General features: G+C 38.3%; 1 long non-coding RNA gene across 1 annotated transcript in view; it reads right to left on the reverse strand.

The window, feature by feature from the left end:
- The window catches only part of LOC135422455 (uncharacterized), a 157,141-nt gene that overhangs the window by 15,857 nt on the left and 117,958 nt on the right, over positions 1–23,326 (reverse strand). Inside the window, exon 2 of the long non-coding RNA XR_010434486.1 lies at positions 14,675–14,770. This is a non-coding gene — a long non-coding RNA (uncharacterized LOC135422455). The remainder of the gene's footprint in view (positions 1–14,674; positions 14,771–23,326) is intronic.

Raw genomic sequence — 23,326 nt, forward strand, 5'->3', positions numbered from 1 at the left:
TTTTATCCCCTTAGGCTGTCCATTATCCAAATGAAGGGCCATCTGGAAAGGGATTCTGTTCACTGAAAAATGTGACAGAGCTGATGGCTTTTTAACTGCAAGTCATCTATGATTGCTGGTAAACACTGAAAATTAGCATTGATCCCCCTCAAATGAAAAAAACAACAACAATAAAGTACTTCAGACAGGCTTATGGAAACACCTTCTCGGCAGATGTGCATGCTAATTAATAATTGTAGATGGCAACCCTTCCTCATTTTTGTAAATTAATGCCAGTTGAATTCTCTAAAACAAATAAACATGACTACAGATGGGGCAGCTACTTGTATATGCCCAGCACAGCATATGTAGATTAGGAAATGGGGTGGGACTGAAATCTCTGCCAGGCTACAAACAGGTAGTAGACAAGCACCATTACCACAACCTGCCACACTCAGAAAATCAGACAGTTCATCCCTTTGCCCACCAGGTTCCATTCTGGGAGGCTTTCCAAGGCAGGAGGTGGATGCTGCATTGGCTCTGGTTTTGAGGGTGTTCAGTACATAGGTTGTGGCTGGAGGGACTCTTGCAGTCCAGAGGCACAATAAGACTGTCACCATTTGGGTATCAATAACAAACTGCGTTGTGCACCAACAGTATAAGAGGATTTGAAATAGCAAATTAAAATATACTCCACTCATCTGTCTTCCAGCAGCATCGTGTTTTCCTTCCAGGGCGATGAACCTGCAGTGAATTCACTGACCAAAATCAACTGGAAACTCTTTGGGCTTTGATGGAATCAAACCAGGCTCTCTAACAGAACCAGCAAAAACTCAGAGAGAGTCTGACATGTCCTGAAAAAACTGTAACCCACGATGAACAGAAGCAGTGAGGATCATAAGCATCACAAAATAGTTTCATAGTTTCAAATATCCTCTCTGAACTGAGATTATAAACAAGTTTATTTTATTAGGAAACTGTGCCACATTTAGTTATTAAAAAAACATTGGTTCCACTTAAATTGGGAACAAACTCATTATCTTTTGAGCCACTGACTGAAAATGTGTTTTGGGGGACATTTTTTTCACCAAGATCAGAACCGTAACAATGTTTACTCAATTACTTTTGTGCTGACAATGAAAATATATATAAAAAAATTTCTTCAACATATTTTGTCACCTCAAAAGGCATTAAGAATACAAATATCTTATCTTAGAAAAATCATATCCATCAATACCTATAATGACAACAGAACTAACAACCCTTGATTTACTTCTGTCTGCTTTCTCATACTGGAAACCATCTTCCTGCATCTGCTGCCATCCTAGTGAATGCTTGAGGAGCAAGTTTGGGCAACATAAGATTCCCCACTCTTGATCTAGCAGGTGTGTGACTATCAGGCTTACACAATGCTCATATATCAAACTGATTGCTGGGAAAAACTTTAAAGGAAAAAAAGATCTACAGCAATAATATCGAAGCTTTCCAATGTACCAACAAATAAAAGCAACAGACTTTGTCACGGCACAAAACATGAAAGAATTTTAGTTTTAAAGTACTGCTCTGCACAAAATAGCAAACAGAACAATCAAATTATTGTCTGCTTGTCTAACACGAAGGCAGCATTATCCACAAACATCCTGCAGCTAGGAGATAAGATGCTGGAGACGTACTGTAAAATGGTTTATAATGCAGCTAACAAATGATTTGGTAATTTGGACATTTCATATTTAATGAAAAACTATTTAAATCAGAAATCATCACACATGCAATGACAAGGCTTATTTATTCTGTTTGTGTCCCCAATCAATGACTGGGTTCTCTCCATTTTTAAAAAGTACCCTTTTAACATGAAGGCAGAAAGTTAGATGCTTCCTGTGACTTTTAAATTAAACCACACAACTGGTATGAATAAAAGGAAACCTCCTAAAGCATTCCATAATAACAGGGATAGCAACAGGCTAGCAGAACACTTGTTTTTTTCACAGCAGATTTGAAGTGCACTGTAATGTAAGGTATTGAAAATTATTTCTAGCCTTCCCTGATATCACAAATCACAACCTGTATAAAGGCATGTGGGTAATCAAAGATCCATTTGAGCTGATTCATATCTGCATGTGCTCAGAGCTGGTGCTGCTCAGTGTTCTATAATCAGGATTGCAAACATTTCTCATTAGTTTCCCTTTTCATTAAAGCTGTGAAAAGAAGGAAGAGATGGAATCAAATGCAAAAAGAATGAATTTGGTACATAAGGCCAGAGTGCTTTTTAAGGCAAAATTTTACCTGCTTTGTGTGTATGTGTGTGCACACATACATCAAGAGGCAGTTTCTGAGCAATATTTCATAAAGTAATCATGGAAGAAGTCCCCTGCTGCCCTTTCAAGAACAGGTTTCTCGATCTTCAAATCAAAAATGTGCAAACAGAATCCTACATCCCATATCGAATATATCATGATAATTAGGATTTTATTCTCCAAAACATCATATTATGCAGAACAGTACCTACCAAAGAGCATCTTTTTCTTTCCATTTAGATGGAATGGTAATTAATGCCACTCTTGATATGTAGGTACACACAATGTATCTCTATGTTATTACTACATAAAAGACATAATTAGCCCACATACCAAGATATAGTTAAGAGAAGTTGCATACTCAATGTCTCAAACATGAGTGGAAGGTATATCTGGAATGCAGAACTATTGGAATTACTTATAAAGTCTCTGCCCTGCACTAAGGAAGAAAACATATAGAATTCACCTCTAAAGAAGATACGTGAGGAATAAAAGTACAGATTGGAATAAGTAGCTGAGTTGGCTCCCATCATTGTCTGGATATTGGTTATTGATTAAAAAATGAAGATTGAGATGTGACACATTTGCTAAATGTTAGAATTATGACTAAGTGAAATATTTGACTTGAATTGGAATTAAAAATCTAATTCATTTCTTGAATCTTATCTGCATAAAGCAGTCAAGACACTTCTTTATAGCAATTGCAGTTGACATAGAAACGAAGGGTTAATGCTTACCATTTTCCTCCTTGCTTCCCATTTCTCAGAGGCAAAAATTAAAAGAAGTAGTATGACAGGATTTTTAAAATGGAGAGCAGAGAGAGAAAAATAGTTATTAGCTTGGAAAATAATTTAGCAATGACTTAGCAATAATTCAGGAATATCTTTGGATAAGATAAATACATCCCTATACTCACATATTCCATGAAAAAGTAAATTTGACAGATTCTTTTTCTGTGGAAAAAAAAAAATGAAGTTCATTAAGTCTTCTAGTATAGAGCAGGAAGGTACCTCAAAACCTTAGGTGGGCATAAAATCCATCTCCCTCAACAGAGCAGGATAAGCTACACTAAAATGATTTCTGACAGCTGTTTCCTTAATCTGTTCTTGAAAATCTCTGGTGTGTGGAAAAGACTGCAACATCCCAGGGTGACACATCCAAGTGCTTAACTATTGTTACAGTTAGAAAACTGGTTCTGGTTGCTTCTCTTTCCTGATGTCCAATCTAAAGCTCCCTCACTGAGAAAGAATCCCATTGCTTGCTGCCCTGTCCCGTATCCTGACCTGCAATGGACATGGAGAACAATTTATTACCTTCCTATTGGTGATAACCTTTATTCCTTTTAAGACTGGTATCTTCTCTCATGTCAGTTGTATTTTCCCATCTAAACAAGACCAGTTCTGTCAGTCTTTTCTGAGAGATCATATTTTCTCTCATATCATATCTTTTTCCATCCTCTGAGCTGCCTCTGACTGTTCTTCACTCTGCACTGTTCTTCATATGCTTAAAATCAGACACACTAGTGCAGCCCAGAGTCTGCTGTGTGACTATGATTCACAAATCCTGCAAATTTGCAATAAACAAACAGCAGTATTTTCAAAAATGCTTAGTCATTAAGAAGCTGAGGCACATTTTCAACCCTCAGTGCACATATATTCAAGTAATACAATTGTCAAACTAGTGTGCCAAAGGTTGAAGCACATTAGGAGACCTACAGCCTGAATCTATGTCAGGAATTTATTGTAATAAAAAACTTAAACACTGTAAAATGAGCAACAACTGAACCAGTCATGACCTCTCCCTGACAATAAACACGGCAATGACCAAAGGAAGAAACAGCTGAACACTAAACCTCTGACACACTGCTGGGTGAGGGCTAGCTGTGACAGAGCTGGTGATGTAACTGCCCCTTCACACTGAGATAATGAATCCTCCAAGTGATCAGCCCTCAAAGTTATCAAGTTTCAGAATTAAGAAAGTTGTCTGAGCAGCTCCATAAAATGTGGAACTGCTTCATGCTGCTCTGAGGGAAACAAACATCATTAGAGAGCTACATCTCTGTTCTTCATCATGTTTCTGATTAAAACCCAGAAGAAAAAGAATTTGTACAAGCACTTGGATATGCATAAGAAAAAAACCTAATTACATTAAAGAAAATATATTAAAGAAAAATGAAATTTTTCTTGTTATTGCTTATACATAGCTCTTCTAGTCTTCATTACTTTAAAATCAAATTTAATACACAAGTTCTCATCCCTCTCTCAGCCATGAAGTTTACTATTAGTAAGGTGTTCCCAGGAGAAGTGTAGTAAACTCTGCATTGATCCGTTGCTGATGTATGTATTTTAGGACTCCAGTTACACAAGTGTATGGCTACATTAGTTTGTGTCTGGAAACACAAAACTAACATACACAAAAAGGCCCCCTTAATCATCTTACCACACTGTTCAACCTAATTTTAATTCAGGTACCAGGGAAGGGATTTTGGTTCTTGGGAGAACCTTCCAAAATTACACAGTTATTAAGGTAACTCACCTGTAACACGCAGAAAAAAAGGCAAAAAAACCTCCTGATTACTTCAGGGTGCATGATGGCCTCTTCATCTTATTGCAGTTGGCAGCACAGGAAACCATAGCTTAATTTATTGTGGGATAAGTGCCCTCACTGAGTCCATAGAAAAAATGAGGGCATTAAATTATTCTATCTCCAACTAACTGCAAAGATTAGTGTCTTTTATGATTCCTGTGGTATTAACTAGAAAATTTATAATCCTTTCAATGAAGCAATCTTGGAATTTTTCATTCAATTATAATAACTTCTAAAGTTTTGATTTGTTATTGAACACAAAGCTTAAAATACCTGATATTTCAGTAGAATGGAAAGAGTGGAATATTTGGAACAGTTTTCTTTTTACCTTTCTTCCCATAGGAAAAGAAAGTACGTGGCAAGATTCCTTATCACATCAAAAAAATCCATAAACATAATAGGTATTTTCCCACTAAATGTAGTATTTTACTGAGGAAAACATTTGTTATACCAGAATTTAATTTCATGAAAATAACTACTATTAAAAATCCTTCAGATAATAGGAACAAATTTGTTAACTGTCTCTAAGTTTTTAACTTCTGATGACTGCAAAGAAAGCAGTAAAACTCTGGATGTTCAGCATTCTTGCTCTTATGACCTCTGGACAGCAGGTTACTTTCATCAAAATGCCACTGGATTAGCCAAAGTTTTGGATATCTCATCACTACAGCTGCCTTTTCCCACCCAACATCAGGCTTCTCTTTCTTTTGGCATTTCCTTGCAGAAAGCTGCCCACTGGCTTATTTTAGTGCAATAAAGTCACTGTTCAACCCCAGCCATCAGCTCAGTTCCTTGCTCACTCTCCTCACTGGCAGGACTGGAGAGAGTCAGAAGAGTCATGGATTGAAATAAAGAGAGTTTAACAGGTAAAGCAAAAGCTGCACACACAGGCAAAGCAAAACAAGGAATTCTTTCACCACTTCCCATCTGGAACATCCCCTGGGTCAATCCCCTCCTGGCTCCTTGTGCACCCCCAGCCCGCTCACTGCTGGGGTGGGGGGAGAGAACAGTCCTTGACTGTGTGAACCCTGCTCAGCAACACTGAAAACATCCCTGTGTTATCAGAACTATTTCCAGCCCAAATAGAAAACACAGCCCATGCCAGCCACTGTGAAGAAAATTAATTCTACCCCAGCCCAAACCAGCCCAAATCTGCAAGAAGCAAAGGCCAGTGGAAGGGAAGGTTATTGGGCAATTACAAGCCCCTGCTGTGCCAGAGTAGAAAAGCAATATGAGCAGCTGCCCAGCTGTGAGGACCCATCCTAGTGAAAACACCTTCTGAACAATGCTATTTCTGAGGTCATGTACCTCTCACCATCTCACTACCTATTACTTTTTTTTTTCTCATCCCTTTGGCGATTTACTCTGGCAGTCTCCTGCCCTGCCCTTCACCAAAGTATTTAAAATTACTGAGCACCCATCAAATGACCATTCACTAAACATAGTGACTAAACTAAACATATCTTAGCATGAAAATTTGAGTGTATAGTGAACAATTACAACCAAATTTAATCCAAAACATTCATGCAAACCTATGAAGGCACAAAAGCCAGTGATATTGCTGTAATGTCTCCCTTTATTGCAACACTGTTCTCGGATGGTTTGCATTTCAGGGCTTTGAATTGAGAATCCTGAAGCACACACTCACATCAGCTTTACAGCCAGAGTGCTGAATTCTGCCTAAGTTTTTCATGGACAAGGTTTTCCAAATAACAAACATAAAGTTATTGTATTACTTTTCTCAGAATTCTACACAACTATAGTGTATGAATTATTCCATCAGTGTATAGTGTTACTAAAATTAATTCTGTGAATTAACAGTGTACATATCAAATGCAGTCCTGTTCATTCAGAAATATGACTGATCCTTTGTTCTGTTGTTCTTCCATCTAAATACCTCAAATAGTACTAAATGCATGAGAACTATTTAGACATTTTTAATAAGTCAAAAGGTCAAACAGTCTGTGGACATGAGCAGCGGGAAATCCAACAGTCTTGGGGAATTGTACCATCCTAGAGGATGCCAAAATGCATTTTGGATGCCAGGATGCCATTTTGCCTTTTGGATGCTTAGAGGATGCCAAAATGCATTTTGGATGCGCAGAAGATGCCAGGATGCTAAAATGAAAAGGGACTGACTAGGAGAAGGGAGAGCAAAAACACATGCTGCCTTCCAGTCTACCTGACAGGCTAGAGAGAATTGTTATCCGATCCTAGATAATAATAAAAGACTTCCTATTATCTCCAACACCATGGAAATTCTAGGCAAAAGTATGCAACTCCTCTGACATCTAAACACCCAACTTCATTTTTGTTTGGGATCTACCTGCACCTCAGAAATTTTGGTGATGGTTTCAGCTATTGTAAGAAAGCTGATATGTTTTTTAATCTGTAACATACTGTATTTTTGTGCTGCAAACCTGAAAAGTGTTCTTTTTCCCTTAGCAGAATGAGTCCCAAGACGTCTAAACAACGGCCCAGGGCCTCATCACTCTGTCTTCCATAACGTCCTCAGTGACTCTTTTCATAGATTTAGTTATCTGGGCTCGCTATCACCACATGAGAAGATGGATGAGCAGCTTCCAGTGTAGCTGCCACAGATGTCCCACTCCATAGATCACCCACTAAGTTTTGCTGAAGCATTTTGCAGTCTGGACTCGCTGCATCATATCACATGTCATCCCCCATTGCCCAGGGCCTGGGAAACCAGACACTCTCCAGCAGCAGAAAGCTGTGTCAGAATAATAATCAGGTCACGTTATTAGTCATGATTGTGGGAGTTAAAACTTGCAGCAGTAGTTTACAAAACTCCTAACGAGCTCTTTGCTGTCTCACGAAAGAAAGGAGCCCGCTGACTTCAGGAATCCCACCAGCATGTGTTAGACAGGGAGCTGACAATCGATACGTGGTGGAATAAGGGCTATTTGTGTAGTTCTTACAAGCACACATCACATCTGTACAATAATCAAAAGTCAGCCATCCAAACTCGAACTGAAATGACAGATAGATGGAATATCTGAAAGGACACATGCATTGTATTCAGGCAAGTCTTCCTAACATCTATTCTGGCGTGACAAAATAGAAAGCTGCAGTCCTGCTCCAGAGGGGTTTAGTGAACAGAACCTTGCACATTTGCTTGCAAATTTGAACCTGACCAACTTTAGCCTCTAAGGGGAAATATCATCTTTCCTTATTCCTTTTATTGGCTTATTTATCCTCTCTCCTCAGCACCATAGTAACTATACATCCCTTCAGAGGAACCGAACAGCTTATTAGGTAACCACATATGTTTTGGAGAAGTTAGTGCAAATCTTCTATTCAGTTCTTCTGATCATTAAAATCAGAGAAAATTGCTGATAAAAAGGCAGTCGAGTTTTTGGACATGAGATTAAGCCTGAAAGACCACAGGTTTTTTTTTTATAAAGAGCAACTATAAGAAGCTACTTTATTATTTTGTAACTGATACCCAAGGCTCATGATATGAGAAACCATCATGTTATAGAGCTGCAAGTCACAATCCAAAGCTCAATTCCACCATATGTGGGTTGACTCTTTTGTGTGACAAGTGTAACTGATCTCAGGAGACTCACAGGATAACAAACCAGCTCTTTTAATTATACTGCCAGCTATTATGACATTCTCAAAACCAAAGAATTGCGAAAACAATGGAGATTTCATAGTCTCTCCAGATTTATCTCAAGAACAATTAATTAGGAATCTTTGAATTGCTATCGACATACGCCTTAAATTAAAACCAAGATGAGCTTGTGACATGGGAAATGTTACTGGTATTAGAGATTCAGGGATATTCAAGGAATTCAGCTGCAGATAGGAAGACTGACAGTACCACTGAAGTTTTTCTTTACAGCCAAAAAACTGACAGAAGGAGAGGAGAAATGACATTATAAATTAACAGATCTGTTATGGAGGCTGGTGAAAAGTTTATATTAAAGCCTAATTGTCTGAATAACCCTACCCTAAGAATGCACTGAATAAGAGGCAATTAACCACTATTTGGATGGTGTCACTTATTCTAATGAGATCTATGCTCAACACTTTAAAGATATACAAATAGATGTATCAAAGGGGTTCAGATGCCTAAATGTCTCTAGTGATGTGTGCCATTAGCACCTAATACAGGTTCATACAAACCCATCTTAGTCAAGCAAACTTACTAGATTCTTAACCTCTGACGTTTCACACCCGTTTTTAATTTTAAATTAGAAACTCCTGATATTTCTTATTGTGTTAAGAAGATTAAGAATGAAGATAAAAAGAAAATGAAGATATGGCAGTTTATATATATACTAAAACATCAGTCTGCACTTTCAAAAAATGCATGCTGATGAAAAATTAATCCCCCTGTATTATCATTATCCCTGTGAAACAGAAACCCTGTGTCTATGGGGTACTCTATAAACCAAGGTCAATACAGGTATTTTTTAAACTTTTCTTTGCTCCCTGCATTATTTTGGGCGATATATACCTCGAGTCAAGCTTTCATCTCCTTGTGCCTCCCACACCAACCTGGCATGATCTTGAGCAAAGCCTTTTACCTGTCAGTATCAACAGAAGCAGTAGTGGGCTGGGAGTTTGGTCCTTAGCATGAAGGATGTGTTCAACTGCTGCTGGACAAAGTCCTAACAGCAGTGTGACACAGCCCAATAGACTAAAGCTGTCATTAACCTTAAAACCATTAATACATCCTCCCCTTTGGATTTTTCTAAATTACTGTACCATAATGCTGGACTATCAAAAATATGTCTTGAAAATATATTTAAAAAAAAAATCAACCTACTTAATTGAAAGCATGCTCTGGAATTAAAAGCAAATAAATATTGGTATGTAAGCCATGGAACATTTATTTCAGATGTGGGTTTGTTTTATAGTTCTAGTTTGATTGTTTTTTGGTTGATGGCATTACAGGGAGGGAAAATTGCTTTGCTGCCCTTTCAAAGACATATCAGCACTTGAGCAAAGTCTTCCCTGTCCTTTGAATTCTTTTGCAGGCGCCATCAAGTCCAAGTTTATGCTCATTCATAAAATGTGCACCAGTTCAGTTGCCTGTCAGGCTCCTGAAGGCAGGCAGCAGTGGGACAGCTGGCAGGGTGACTCTTGGAACCAACATGAGGAATGACGGCAGTCAGAGGAGATGCAAGAGGCTCTGGCTCACTCTGGGCAGCTGGAAGGTGTTCTGTGCCAGGTGGTACCTTCAGGGCTAAGCAGCACAGCCATTTGTACTTACAGGAGTTTGGCATATCTGTCTGGGTGAACTACATCTTCTAAAATCAAAACAACTGAGAGGAGTAGAAAGAAGAATGTGTAATATAAGGTGGAAATAAGCCCAAGATAAGTGAGGAAAATGTCTGGGGTATTTTTTGCATAAAAGCATTGCTGCATACATTATACAGCTTCCTTGATGGAGCTGCATGTTATCTAGAGAATTTAATTAGGTGATGTAGCAGATTTACTTGTTTTTTTACACCCCCAGCCATATTAAAAAAAAAATCTTTCCCCTGGAACACCTAAGAGTATTGCCTAAGCAGTCAGTTGGGAGCTTCCTAGTAACTGATGTTCCCAAAAGCCTGAGGTTCTAATGTCCTACTTCTCCACCATACAGAATCCATGGATAAGACAGTGAGTGCTCAGAATCATTTTAATTCAGATGCCAGCTAATTTTAATGTGTGAGCTTTCTCTCTGCAGTGTTTCTTGCAAAATGTTGCTTTATCTGAGATGATTCTACCTGCAGGGCTTGCTTTAGGTGCACTCTCAGGTGTGTGTGCCTCTGGAGTGTGTCACAGTCAGTGGCACTGCCCTGTTCCTGCTCCCTGCTTTCTGACAGATGAATGAAGTCCTGAGTTTTCCAGAGCACAGGAAATCTGAGTTTCAGAAATATATTCCTACATCAGCACGAAGTCTGCAAACACTGCTGTGTCAGGCCAGCCCACTGGTCCCTTCAGTCCCATCTCAGCAAATAGTTTGCTACCTGTTGTCTTATGTGGGGATGATGCATTTCCACCAATGCCCTGAGCCAATTATGCCATTGTGTAGATAAGAGGAAAATGCTTTCCTGACTCCTTGTGTGGTCGGTGAAGGCTCTGAACCATGAAATTTTATTACTGTTATTTTAGTAGGAACTGCAAGTATCCTGAAATGATCCAGGCTTTTTAAAATTTCAGTCGCAACTTATTCCCCCCTGGCACAAATCCAGTGGGTTTTAAATAAAACGTACAGAGAAATTTTTCCTCTTAGACTCTTTGTAATTTTCCTGCTCTTACTTCTAAGGATAACTTGTCCTTGTACTCTTAAAAAGGCAGGATCATCACTAGGGACCCTACTATTAACAGTGAATTTGAAGAGAAACATCCTGTTCCCAGTTTTGCCATCTGTTTTGTTTCTACACGATGCTCAAAGAGAAAGGAAAAGAATCTATTAAGCAGAGCATATATTTAATATTTCTTATGATATGAGATATAAAGCTTTACCAAAATGTGTCTTCAAAAGCTGCAACAGACTAACACAGTTTGAAGCCTGAAGCAAAGAAAGTGTTAATTATTACACGTAATAGAAATGGTAACGGGACAGGAGAAGAGAAGAGGAAATGCTGTAGTTCCCACTTTAACATTCTACGTCACACACTCAATCTGAGGCACTGAAGGGCATAAGAGAAGGGGGAAAACCTCACACCCTACTGGGCCAGAAAAAAAAGAAGCTGCCTACAGCAGATTCTCTGAGCTGGTCTCATATTTAACCCTCAGACAGTTTAACAGCCGTGGCTAATGGTCAGATCAGGGAAGCTGTAACTCTCAGTGCAGAGCCAGCCAAAGGGGAGGCTGCACAAGGCAATTAGCCAACCTTGCAATTTAGCCGGGGTTTTATAGCAACAAATACCACTGGTATGGCTCACTTTAATCTTAATGCTGCAATTTGTTCTTTAACGTTTGTAACTGCATTCCATTATGTAAATTTGTGCTGTAAGTAACTGCGTTTTTATTGTTAGAGCCTGTCCACTGATAAGCCTGAACTCATTGCAACACCAACAGGAATCCAAAGATCCTTAAAAGAGGCAAATTCATTCACTGTCCAGCACCACCTCACTGTCCGCTCTCAGATCCCAGAAAAAAATTGCCAGATAGAGTTCTTCCCTAAATACCTGTTAAGACCACTACCAAAAATAAAGACTTGTGATTTCAGGGGAGTAGACTTAAACCCAGCTGAACTCTATAATCCAGCAGATTGAAATACTGGAAGTAACAGAACTAGAGAAAGCTTGAGGGAAGATATTTGGTGGGTTAGAAGTAACTATCAGTACAAAATTTATTGGATAATTTGGACAAAACCAGCATGCTGCTAAGGTGCTATGTGAGAGATTATCCTTGGAGAAAAGACTTGTTTAGTGAAGATCTTTTGGAATGAGTCTTCCCAGCAAGATGAGAGCATTCGTTTTTGATAATAAATAATTTTCTCAGCCTGCAAAGGATTCTACAAACCACTCCAGTCCCTACCCTTCTGCACGTCATAAGAAAACAGAACAACACAATTGCTTCTGCAACTGCCTGAAAAAAACAGGGAAGACAAGAGTGCAGAGATCACAGGGGACCGTGGGGGCAAAGGTGCCTCTGAGACAGTTATTGTTTCAAGTACCAAAGTTGGCAAGTGCTTGATTTCAGCTGTTTGGCTCAAGTAAGCGTAAGAGGAACAATCAGGGAAGGCTTGTACCTAAAATTTGTGCAGAATCAACAACCTCACAAGCTGAGCTCTGAGCAGCATTCGTGTTGCAGCAAATCTCCCATGGCAAATCACTTGGATAGCACCAGCATTTCCTTTCTCATCGATTCAGCTGCCTTGTGTTTCAGCACCTCTCCCTGTTACCTGGGCTAGAAATTAAAACTAAGGACAGGAACATCTCTTGCCTTGACTTTCTTTCTGGGCAAAAGAAGTGGGTAGCCACAGAAGGGGAAATGCTGTGATTTGTTCTCTTAGAGAGAGACTCTCCAGTGTCAATTCCATGTGTAACTTTTCACACAGTGAATAACTGACTTTCACAGCTTCTTTGAGGTGGGATAGGATGTTCTTATGAATTGGAATTTGAGTTCACGCATTTGCAGAGTTGAAGAGTTTGCCATCTAGACAGGTGGAAAGGAAAAGGAGAATCAAGAGAATAATCTTTTCTTGGGAAGGTCACACAGGATTTTATCCCCAGTTCACCCTTCTCCTTCTTTGACACAAAGACTAAAAGGAGGAATATGAAATTCAAACATTTTTCTTCTCTCAGATACATAATCTAAATAATTAAAGTACCTAAAGCACTTGATTCCCATGTAAAACTGATCTAGTTTCTATAGAGAACTCATGCATCATGATTACTGAAGGAGGTACATCGATGCATTATTCATGGCCACAAAGTGCACACACCATCTTACTCTCAAATGACCCTCATTATTTGGGACATTCCTCATTTTAGATTCACATTCATCTCTATCCCACACTGAGGTTACCATCTGGTCATTTTTTTCTTTACCGACTCAGCCTGTTACCTTTATATAAAAGTCATTTAAAGCCAAGCACTAATCAATTCTTTCAAATAGCTTCAATAAATAAAAATAAATAAAAATAAATAAACTGTGATTACAAAGGAAAGTAAATTGGTAGGCATTTAAAGACCCTACAGTAGTATTAGAAAGAAGCCAAGGTTAACATAATCAGTATTTTTTTCTTTAATAAATCTTCACATTAATTTTTGATGCTCATAAAAAACAAAGAAAAAATGAGATCCAGTAATAAGACATATGAAAATATAGATAAATCTACATATGCAAACTTTAACCTACACAAAGATGATCAAATCATTAGCCAAGAAAATTATAAAGAACAAATGACATGAAACTAAACTGATCCAGTTATTTGAGACAGCAATGTAGAACAGACGATACAATATTTATAACTTAAATCCACTGTCAACAGCATCATCTAGGGAATTGCACACGAGGGAGGACCACACTAGAGACTCCTTTTTACTGCTCCAGGTAAAATACTCAGCATACTTTTTCTTTTCTACTCTTTTTTTTTCCCTCTCACCTCATCCACAGTAGCAGAACTGGGCCAACACTATCAGTTATTATTCACTTGACTGGAGGAATCTCTTTCCTCTCACTGCATTTTTGCCCTTTTTGGTTCATTTCTTTTAGCAACTTTCTAGCTATCTAACTTACTAGCCCTTCCTGCCAGCAAACCACGACCATGGAAGAAACAGAAATATTGCTAATAAGGGAACATTCCCAAGCAGGAAAACAGATGATACTGAGCTCAAAAAAGGCCCTTCTCTTCTTTTCAAGAGCTACTATTCATGAGAGAACCCCCATCACGCTGCACTGTGTTCAGCCCCAGGAGCACAGAAGTGTATTTCTGCATCTGGCTTTCAAGATTTACATACCTGTATCTTGTGTAAACTGACACAGAAAGTTGAGTGAAGTGCTGAGTCACACAATATTTTTATAAGGGTTGAGAAAGGATTTAATGAATTTAATCAGGGGACCATGGTTGGAAGTGTTAGAATTTTTGTGATAGAGTCACAGGTGTCACTGCAGCTAAACAACCTCTTTTACAGCTGTGCTTTCCCATTAAAAAATTCAAAGTGCCTTTGCTTTTCTTAAAATGTCCATATTTTAGTCACAGTTTTAAGAGTGTATTAAAACTTTGTCTTGTTATGCCCTTATTCCATCACTTCTGCAATAATACCAGGTCCTTCAAGGAGAAGGTATTTCCTCCTCACGAGTGAGAGTCCTCTGATACCTTCAACAATAATCAGTCCTACCTGCCACTCTGAAAATGTTTGAGAGAGTTCAGGACTTCAGCCTCAACAATCACTGTTGTACTTCACCAAATGAACAACCATTTCCCAATTAAAAGCCTGAAAATGGAGGAAAAAAAGGGGTCCATTAGTACTAACAATAGTTAATGCTGAGAACTGAAACATTACTTCAATCAACAAATTTGAGATTTTTTTCTCTTCCTAAACTCAAGACATTTTCACGAAAGGTTAGTCTTAAAGGCCAATTTTCAACCAAGTTTAATTAGTATTTCTATAGAAATGGTTTCTTTTCAGGAGCTCTGCAAATTATGGCTGGGCTCTTGTATATACTCCATCACTGCCTCCTGCAGCATAATTCATCTTTTGTCTCTGCAAAATAATGAATGAGTGTTTTGGTCACCTTGCTCTTGCCTTTGCCCTTCCCATACTCCCCTGTGAGAATCTTCAATATCGCTCAGCACTTGAAGTTCAAACTCATCTTATTGTTATAAGGAACATTATTAAGAGCTTTGACTGGGATTCCTGCTTTAGATTTCTCAGTTCGATTAATAGAAAATAATCACTTTCACACTCTCTCTCTCTGGTGATTTGGTTAATTAACTGTTAGGAGCAGCACAAATAATTTCTACACCAGTGTACTTATTGTTTTTAAAATTATGTGAAAATTAGTCCCTTACTAGATGATTAGGGTTTTAGATCTGCTAATGAACAACAATAGTCTACCATTGCCATCTTTTAATTTACTTTTAATCACCAGCTAAGTAACAAAGAAATGTCTTTTAAAATAATTAAGACTACATATCAGGTCTCTGTAGGACATCAACAATAAAGGGGTTAACGATGCATCCAGTCATCATGGAAACAATCAAAAACTGTCTTGCTTTAAACAATGCAGAGCAACCCACTATCTAAATGCATCTGTGCCAGAAAATCCCCACAGCTTTACAACATTTTTCATCCTGTAGAGATCACACACACATGCACAGAGACACAAAAAATAATGATGGAAATATCCTACGTAACAGGGCAAAGATGTAAATTAAAATAACTGTGAAGAGCAGCCACTTTGCTCTGAGTAGACAGAACTCTCTCAGCATCGTGGTGTGACTTCAGCTGTGACAACAGGGCACAACAAAAGATGCCAACACAAATACAGCACTTGGAGGCAGAAAAGGCATCTTTCCTCTCATAATCTTCCTACACTTGTCTTCTTTAGATATTTAAAAGTAAAAAATTTAAGAACTCAAAAGTAGTTTCCCAAATCTTTACTCCAAAGGGATTTATTAAAGTCTCTATGACACATAAGAAAAAACCTATTTTGGAGTGAAAAACAGTAATAATTTTGCTTTGAATCCATTAACTTTTTAGTAGTAGTTGATATTTATGTCTGCTGCTATAAAATTAACCCACCATAATTCTAGGATGGGATTCTCATTGATTTTTTTCCACACAAATCAGGCATGAAAGTCGTGTGTGTCTATCCATGCATGTGCATCTCCTTTGACCCAGCAGGGAGTTGATGTGGACAGAAGAGAGACAAAACAAAGTTGCCATGTCTTTTTGTCAAAAAAAATTTAAGAAAAAGAAAATACGGATAAAAAATACTTCCCTTAAATGTAAACGTTTCTCAGTGTGAGAGAATAATGGCTATTAGGAGGTCCTGAAGGGGAAAGGCAGGTACTGCACTTAAAATTACCAAACTATCTGTAGCATTTAGAGTAGTGTCTCACCGAACAGTAAATGCAGCACAAAGTTCACTGTAATTCTCGACCAATAAAAAAAGGAATTGTCCAAAAAATTCTCTATTATGAAGCATCTAACACATGTATTGGCACTCCAGAGAGCTACTACACTCTAATGCATGTGCTCCCTTTTGAAAATGGTCTTTTCCAGCAGCACGTTTGGCCCGTGGGAGTGCGGAGCACTGTGAGGAGGCTGCTAGAAGGCCATCTGTGCTCTGGCTGAAAAGGCTTTAGTTACTGAGGGAAAAAAGAGCCCATTTATTGCTCTCTTCATAGCCCCTATTTTCGTTTGGAAATGAAAACGGTGTAAAAATGAGAATGTGAAAACAATATTAAAATGAGAGCTGGCAGTGGCCATACAGGTAACTTCATCCACCTTCCTGTCAGTAGAAGATGATTTTCAGCCAGCAGTAAATGACAGCAGCTAGAGAGACTCTCTGCTCTTGCCAGCTTTACCTTCCACACCTTCTACAGCACCAGTCCCATCACACCCTCTCTTTCCTTCTTCTCCTTCCTTCCTTCTTTCTCTCCAAAGGTTTGCTCATTTTACATGAAGCATAAAATCTTCACGGTGACAGACACCCATGACTGTCTGTGTTTGTACTGTGTCTGAAAATTTAGGTTGACTGTCACATAGGCTCTCCAGGGATGATGATAATAATAGTGACAAATACAATAATCACAGTGACCAGGCCCGTGGAAACCGGATTCTGGAGGTCTCAAACACTGTGACAGCTTATTCCCTGCTGTAATCCTTATCGGAATTTTACATTCACTCTGCGCATTGTTTTCTCACTTTCATCTCATTGACTCCAATTAACACTCTTTTAACCATTTTCAGTAATCCTCTACCTTGTTTTTTGGTTCTCTAAAGACCTGTTAAATAGCCCATGCACAGTCCTGGAGTCAAACTGATGTTAATTTTTCAGCAGCTCTTTGCAGAGCATCCCAAGTGCAAACTGTAGTGTGTAAGAGAAGGGGCTTCACCTGCCTGGCACTTCACGTCTCCACGTACCCACACAAATATCAGAGCAAATTTCTCAGATACATTGCTTTATAAAATCCTTGTCCACTGCCATCAGAACCTTTCAGCCTTCTACAGATTCTAGTATTAGAGAGTTCTGATTTTTCTGCACCTCCCTTTATATTTTTCCTTCACTGATCACCATAAGGATTAGTTCTGTGAAGCTTACCATGGTCTTACTACTGTTGCCTTATGACATATCAACCACAAAAAATATGTCATTGTTTTTTTAAGTGTCTTAAAACCTTTTAAGCTCCCATTTAATTACTTCATTATTGAATAAAGCCTCTTTAAAGGAAACTGCTCAGCAATTCTAGAAAATCAAACTGCCTATTAGGGCCTCTAATAGGCCTTCAAGATGTCAATTCTAAGACTCTCTTCTGAAAATCTTGACTCAGACATTTGTTTTATAAACACATGAGATTACAATTGCAGAACAATACACACTGAGAAAGGGGTTCACACTGAGTACACACTGAGCTGAGAAAGGAAGCTTTTAAAAAAACTTTTTAATAAATACTGTGTGAAAGAACCTAGAGCAAAACTATACCTAATTTATAGGCTGGCTTGAAGGATAAAACAGGTAATTGAAAGAGGTTTGCAATACACATTTCACATAAAGATAGCTATTATTTTAAGTGCAATGAAATACTGAGGGTTTCATTTGTTATTTTTTGCTCTATACACACTTTCGAAATACAAATACAGTTAAATTTGAAAGATGAAACAAGATGAAAAACTTAGATACATATCCCCGGGATGAAGAGGTTGACTCTTTTCAGCTCTGTGTGACACATAATTTCTTCACAGACTTCAACAAGTGAAAAATACCAACTTTGAAGCTATGTGTATTTTGTCACCTTGCACAATTCTGACTATTCTGGGATGTCTGAGGAGCTTGTTCCTTTTTTAATATTGATGAGTATCATTATGGTTATGAGCCATTAACTTCACCCATGGGGACATCCCAGAGGTGTCTGTGTCTCTGATGAAAGGCCACATAAATCCAGGTGCACATTGTCCACCATATGTGCAATGGTCCTCGGCTTTTCATTCTCCTGTAACAAAATGGCTCATGTGTATTCAGGAGACTTCAAAAGGGCAACCAAAAAGACTGAGACTCAGAGTGGTCCTTTTATGCCTTTGATGTACAAAGCAAATCAGCCTGAACTCATCAGAGACAACTGATGACAGGGGCTGGGCTAATCTTCCAGTGATCAAAGCATTCAAAGTCAGTGACATTTGCAAGGAAATTAATGATTCCTCCATAAAGGTTTTAACCATTCTATAAACAGGATAAATGTAGAAATCTTTAGATGGATAGGACCATTAAGTACAGCAAATGTTACTGAAAATAATCACAATGGTGTTTCATTTATTAAGAAACTGTTCCCCAAATTCATTTACATTCCACTGAACAGATTGTATGAAAGCAGGGGTTTTTTTCAGTCTGGTTAACGTTCTCTGAAATGAGAAATTACACACTGAAAAGTAGTACTTTGTGTGTGTCATGTCAGAGAATTACAAGGGATCATTATCCAATCTTGGAGACACAGAATTATTACAGATTTATCAATTGTTTCTACTGATGTAAAAGGTCTGATAATGGCACAACGTGCCTGACTAATAAGAATTACTATAATGAAGTTAAGTGCTTTAACTTGTTTAATGATTCTGGTGGCAATTATTACTTATCTGGGACTGGAGAAGAAATTGTAAAATATGCCTCTATCCTTGATACAATTAGAGGTTAAAGGATAAAACTGTAAATTCAAGGTTGGCATTTGCTTCTTAGAAAGGATTTGTTAAATATGCTGAAGTCATATTTGTACTGGCACAACATAAAGCATCCAATCACCTTTTTTCAGTAGAGAGTCTCTCCCTGCTTTTTTACTGTCTTTCTTTATTTAATAACAACGAGATGTGTGTGAGTTACCAGGTTCACTAAGTAGTTTTACCAATGCACTGTAGGAGCAGACTGCCATGTCTGTTGGCCCTCAGTCTGGCACATGGGCCCTATTTACCCTATCTTGCAGTGTCTGTGGGTGATAGATCAGTATTTATGTGGAACATACAAATTTCAAAGTCCCCCTATGTGCTGAATTCATTTTTAATGGATGGATTTCAGTCTATTCCATCAACCCTTACTTACAATTAGAGAATTCAATAACTGAATTTAATTAAGAACATATTAAGCATACTAGAACATGATATTCTTTCTAAAGTTTCTAATGTTTTTACAATTGTTCAGTACCAGAGAGTCCTGTAAGTAGACCTTTCAAAAGTGAACAGATTTTCATATCACATTGCTGTTCTGTGAGTCCAACCACCACTGTTAAGATTAAATCCTTAATAACTTTACTTGCACTCAGATATGATGCTCTGGTTTCAGGTCAGTGAAACTCATGAGCTTTTGCCCCTATGTGCTCATTTCATATCATATTTGGATTTGATTTTTTTTTTCCCCTCCCCTTGCTTAGTTTGGTCAAAATCAGAGGATCACAAAATATTTCAGGCTGGAAGGGGCCTCAGGAGATCTGCAGTCCAGCCTCTTTGCTCAAAGCAGGGACAGCTCTGAGGTCAGCCCGGGTTTATCCAGCCTCATCTTTAAAACCTCCAAGAACACAGACTGCTGGACCTCCCTGTTCCAGTGCCTGGCCAGCCTCAGGATGCCAAAGGTTTGTCTTTATTTCCTCTCCTGTCTCAATGTATGCCCACTGTTGACCTTCCAACCACACACCACTGTGAAGGTGACATATTCTTGATGCCCCCAAGGTATCAATAGGCTGCAATCTAATCAAGAACTGATTGCCTCCAAAGCTGTGTCTTGTCCAGACTCCCAGCTCCCTCAGCCCCTCACTGCAGGGCAAGTGCTCCAGCCTCCTGACCATCTTGGCAGCCCTCTGCTGAACTTGCTCTGCTTTATCAACACCTTTCCTATATTGAGAAGCCCTTAATGAATTTTGCTGAATTTCTTTAGGTCTCAGCTGCCCATTCCTCCAGGCCATTTAGCTGCACAGCAGCTCTTCCTCAAGCATATCAATCCTTTCCCTCGTTTTGATGTCATCTAGAAACCTGAGAGTGCACTCTCTCATCTCCTCCAAGTTGGTGAAAGGGAAATTACTAAACCCAGTTTAAAAAAAATTAATTGTAGGGGATTTTTTTAATCCAAGATTTTTTTTGTCAGACTTGGTTTAAGGAGATCTGACAGAAAAGTAGCTTTCAATATGGAATAGAAAAAAACAGGGAGAAATCTTCCCCTGTGCTCAACTGCAGCACCAAATTTATTCTGAAAGCATCACTATCCTGTTCCTTAGTATAAAGCAGTAGAAAAAAAGGGAGTTGCAAAACATAACGACATAGATGTGATATTTAGGCAGAATCCTCAAATTGTCAACTCTCATAATCCAGCATAATCTTCCCACAACTTGAAATGCACCTGGTAGAACTTCTCCTTTAGCAGACCCATGGCCCTTCTCTTTCACACTTTGGTTTTCCTTCAAAGGTTGATTAAAGAAAAAAATAATACTCTGAAATGTCACACTGACTCCAACTGTGCATACACATATGTTTGCAAGGCTCAGAACACTGAACAATCTGATCAGTATTTAACAGAACTCTCAAGATCTTTGCTCGGCTCCGAGTGCCATCGTGGTGTATTTCTGCTTCCCAAACCCAGCTGTTGTAGTTCCACATTAAGAAAGATGTGCTTTGCCCCATTTTAAATTGCAGTGAAAATACAATTATCCTATTTTTCATGCACTCAAAAGATTAAAAAGGATTTTGTTTCCAGTCTTTCTGAGGGAAGAAAAATAACAATAAATAAATGAAAAGGAACAATAGAAAGGAAGTGCTTTATCAATTTTACCTGAGAACTACGCTGTGAGAACTAATTGCAATGATCAGGATTAAGAAAAACAAAACCCAAAACCTGAGAAAAATGTGACTATTTTCCTAGTCAGAACCAATTCAGGAAAGCTAGGACTGCAGTGACAAACCTGGTCAGCTTTATACCTTGGGTTACTGCAACCACGTTTATTAACACACTAAGGTGTAAAATTTGCAGCTACATACATCCCATTAGTCATAAAAAAAAACAAACAACCACAACAAAAAACAGCTAAACCAATACAACTAACTGTACCTCTGTCAGTGAAAAGGACATAATTTCTAGTTATGAGATGGGTTGCTATACCTGCACTAGAAAGAGAACCTGGGCATGAACCTGTTTCACTGCTACCATTCTCTCCCTGCTTCAGCTCTTGCCTGTCAGTTCAGTTTCTACATGATTTCCATGATGTTGTTCCTCCTTTGTTGAGACTGATTTTATTTAATTCTGCTTTTCTGCCGTCACAAGCTTCCTTCTCCTTGTTTATGGAAATATGGGAAATATGTCTGTAATACTCATTCTGTTCAGTGTGACTGATACACTCCAACACTGTAATTTACCAAAGAAAATATCAGGCTTACATTTACAAAATAAATATGTTTGATGTTAAGTTTAGAGTATGAATGAGACACAAGGAACTTGCAGCACTTGTGAATCTCACCCAGGTGATCTTGCCAGAAAGAAATCTGCATGAACCAGGGAGCACAGACATGTGCTATGCCTGTTATGGGTTATGAGATTTCTGCTCTTTTTGTTGGGTTTTGCAATTGGAGCATAGAGAAAATGAAGCTTAATTAGTTTATTAGTAAAATAATATACAAGTGTTACTGTTATTTGTTTGCTCCGTATTTAACTTACACCCTTTTTGTTCCTTGTGTAGGGCACTCAGGAAAGAAAAGGAATATGAAATGTAATTAACCACATTACCAATTGCAATATTTTCAAAAAATAACAATCCAAGAAATTATCTGCAGGAGAAATATGTAAAAAACAAAAAACAAAAAACAATTATGTTTGAGGATTTGGCATCCATTCACATTTGGAAGTACAAACAAAACCCAAAATGAATGGGAATTAAATTATTTGTGAAATTATTCATTCAACTGTTGCCTTGCTATTTTCTTCCCTCTAAATCTTAAATACAGTTGATTTCACCCTAGAAATGGAATTAGCATTATAGCCACTCAGTAATAATCTCTGACAACTAAAAGGAAAACAATCACCTTTCTACAGCTTCATGAAAGAGTAAAGGCCTCTTTTGTTCTCACGTCAAGCTTTGCACAAAGACAGAAACTAATTCTGTTTGTGTGCAGTTGGGAAGTTTTAATCCAGATTTTTTTTATGGCACTTGCTTATCATATTGGCAGAGAAAACAATTGTAAAATTTTCCTCTGTAGCTTTCCTTGACAGCAATGCTTCTTCAAGAAGACGAGTTGAGGCCAGTGACTTTCCAAGCGCTGCCAACAGATGCTTCATGAGTGCTCACCAAATCAAAACATTTCTAAGAGGTAAGGGGTTGGCAACCCTTGGGCCATTTAAATGAACAACATTTCAATGAAAACTCCTGCTTTGTATCATCTACTCCATTACATATAAAACAGAGATTGCAGGAACAGCCCTGATAGCTGTAGCAGGGCCCTGGGCTCGACGTGAGAAACACATAATGTACCTGTTGCAGGACATGCTGACAGGTGAGCTCTGAGCAACGCCCCTTCCCATGAGATTAGAATTAAAATTAGGGAAGGATTTGGTTTTTGGTGGTGGTGGTTTTGTTTGTTTGGTGGTTTTTATTAAAGTGATTCATATGATAAATGGAAACAAAATTTTAAGTGAACTCTAACTGATTATGATTTTCTTTAAATTTAGCATAAAAGAGAAAGGAAGACCACATAAAAATATTCTGAAACAATACTTCCATGTTTAACTATATGGTTAGTGTGAAATGATCTCAAAACCCCCAGATTTTTGCACTCTAGTTTCCTAAGCAAACCAAAATATGC

The sequence above is a fragment of the Pseudopipra pipra genome, chromosome 15 (genome assembly GCF_036250125.1).
Source record: "Pseudopipra pipra isolate bDixPip1 chromosome 15, bDixPip1.hap1, whole genome shotgun sequence".
NCBI lineage: Eukaryota > Metazoa > Chordata > Aves > Passeriformes > Pipridae > Pseudopipra > Pseudopipra pipra.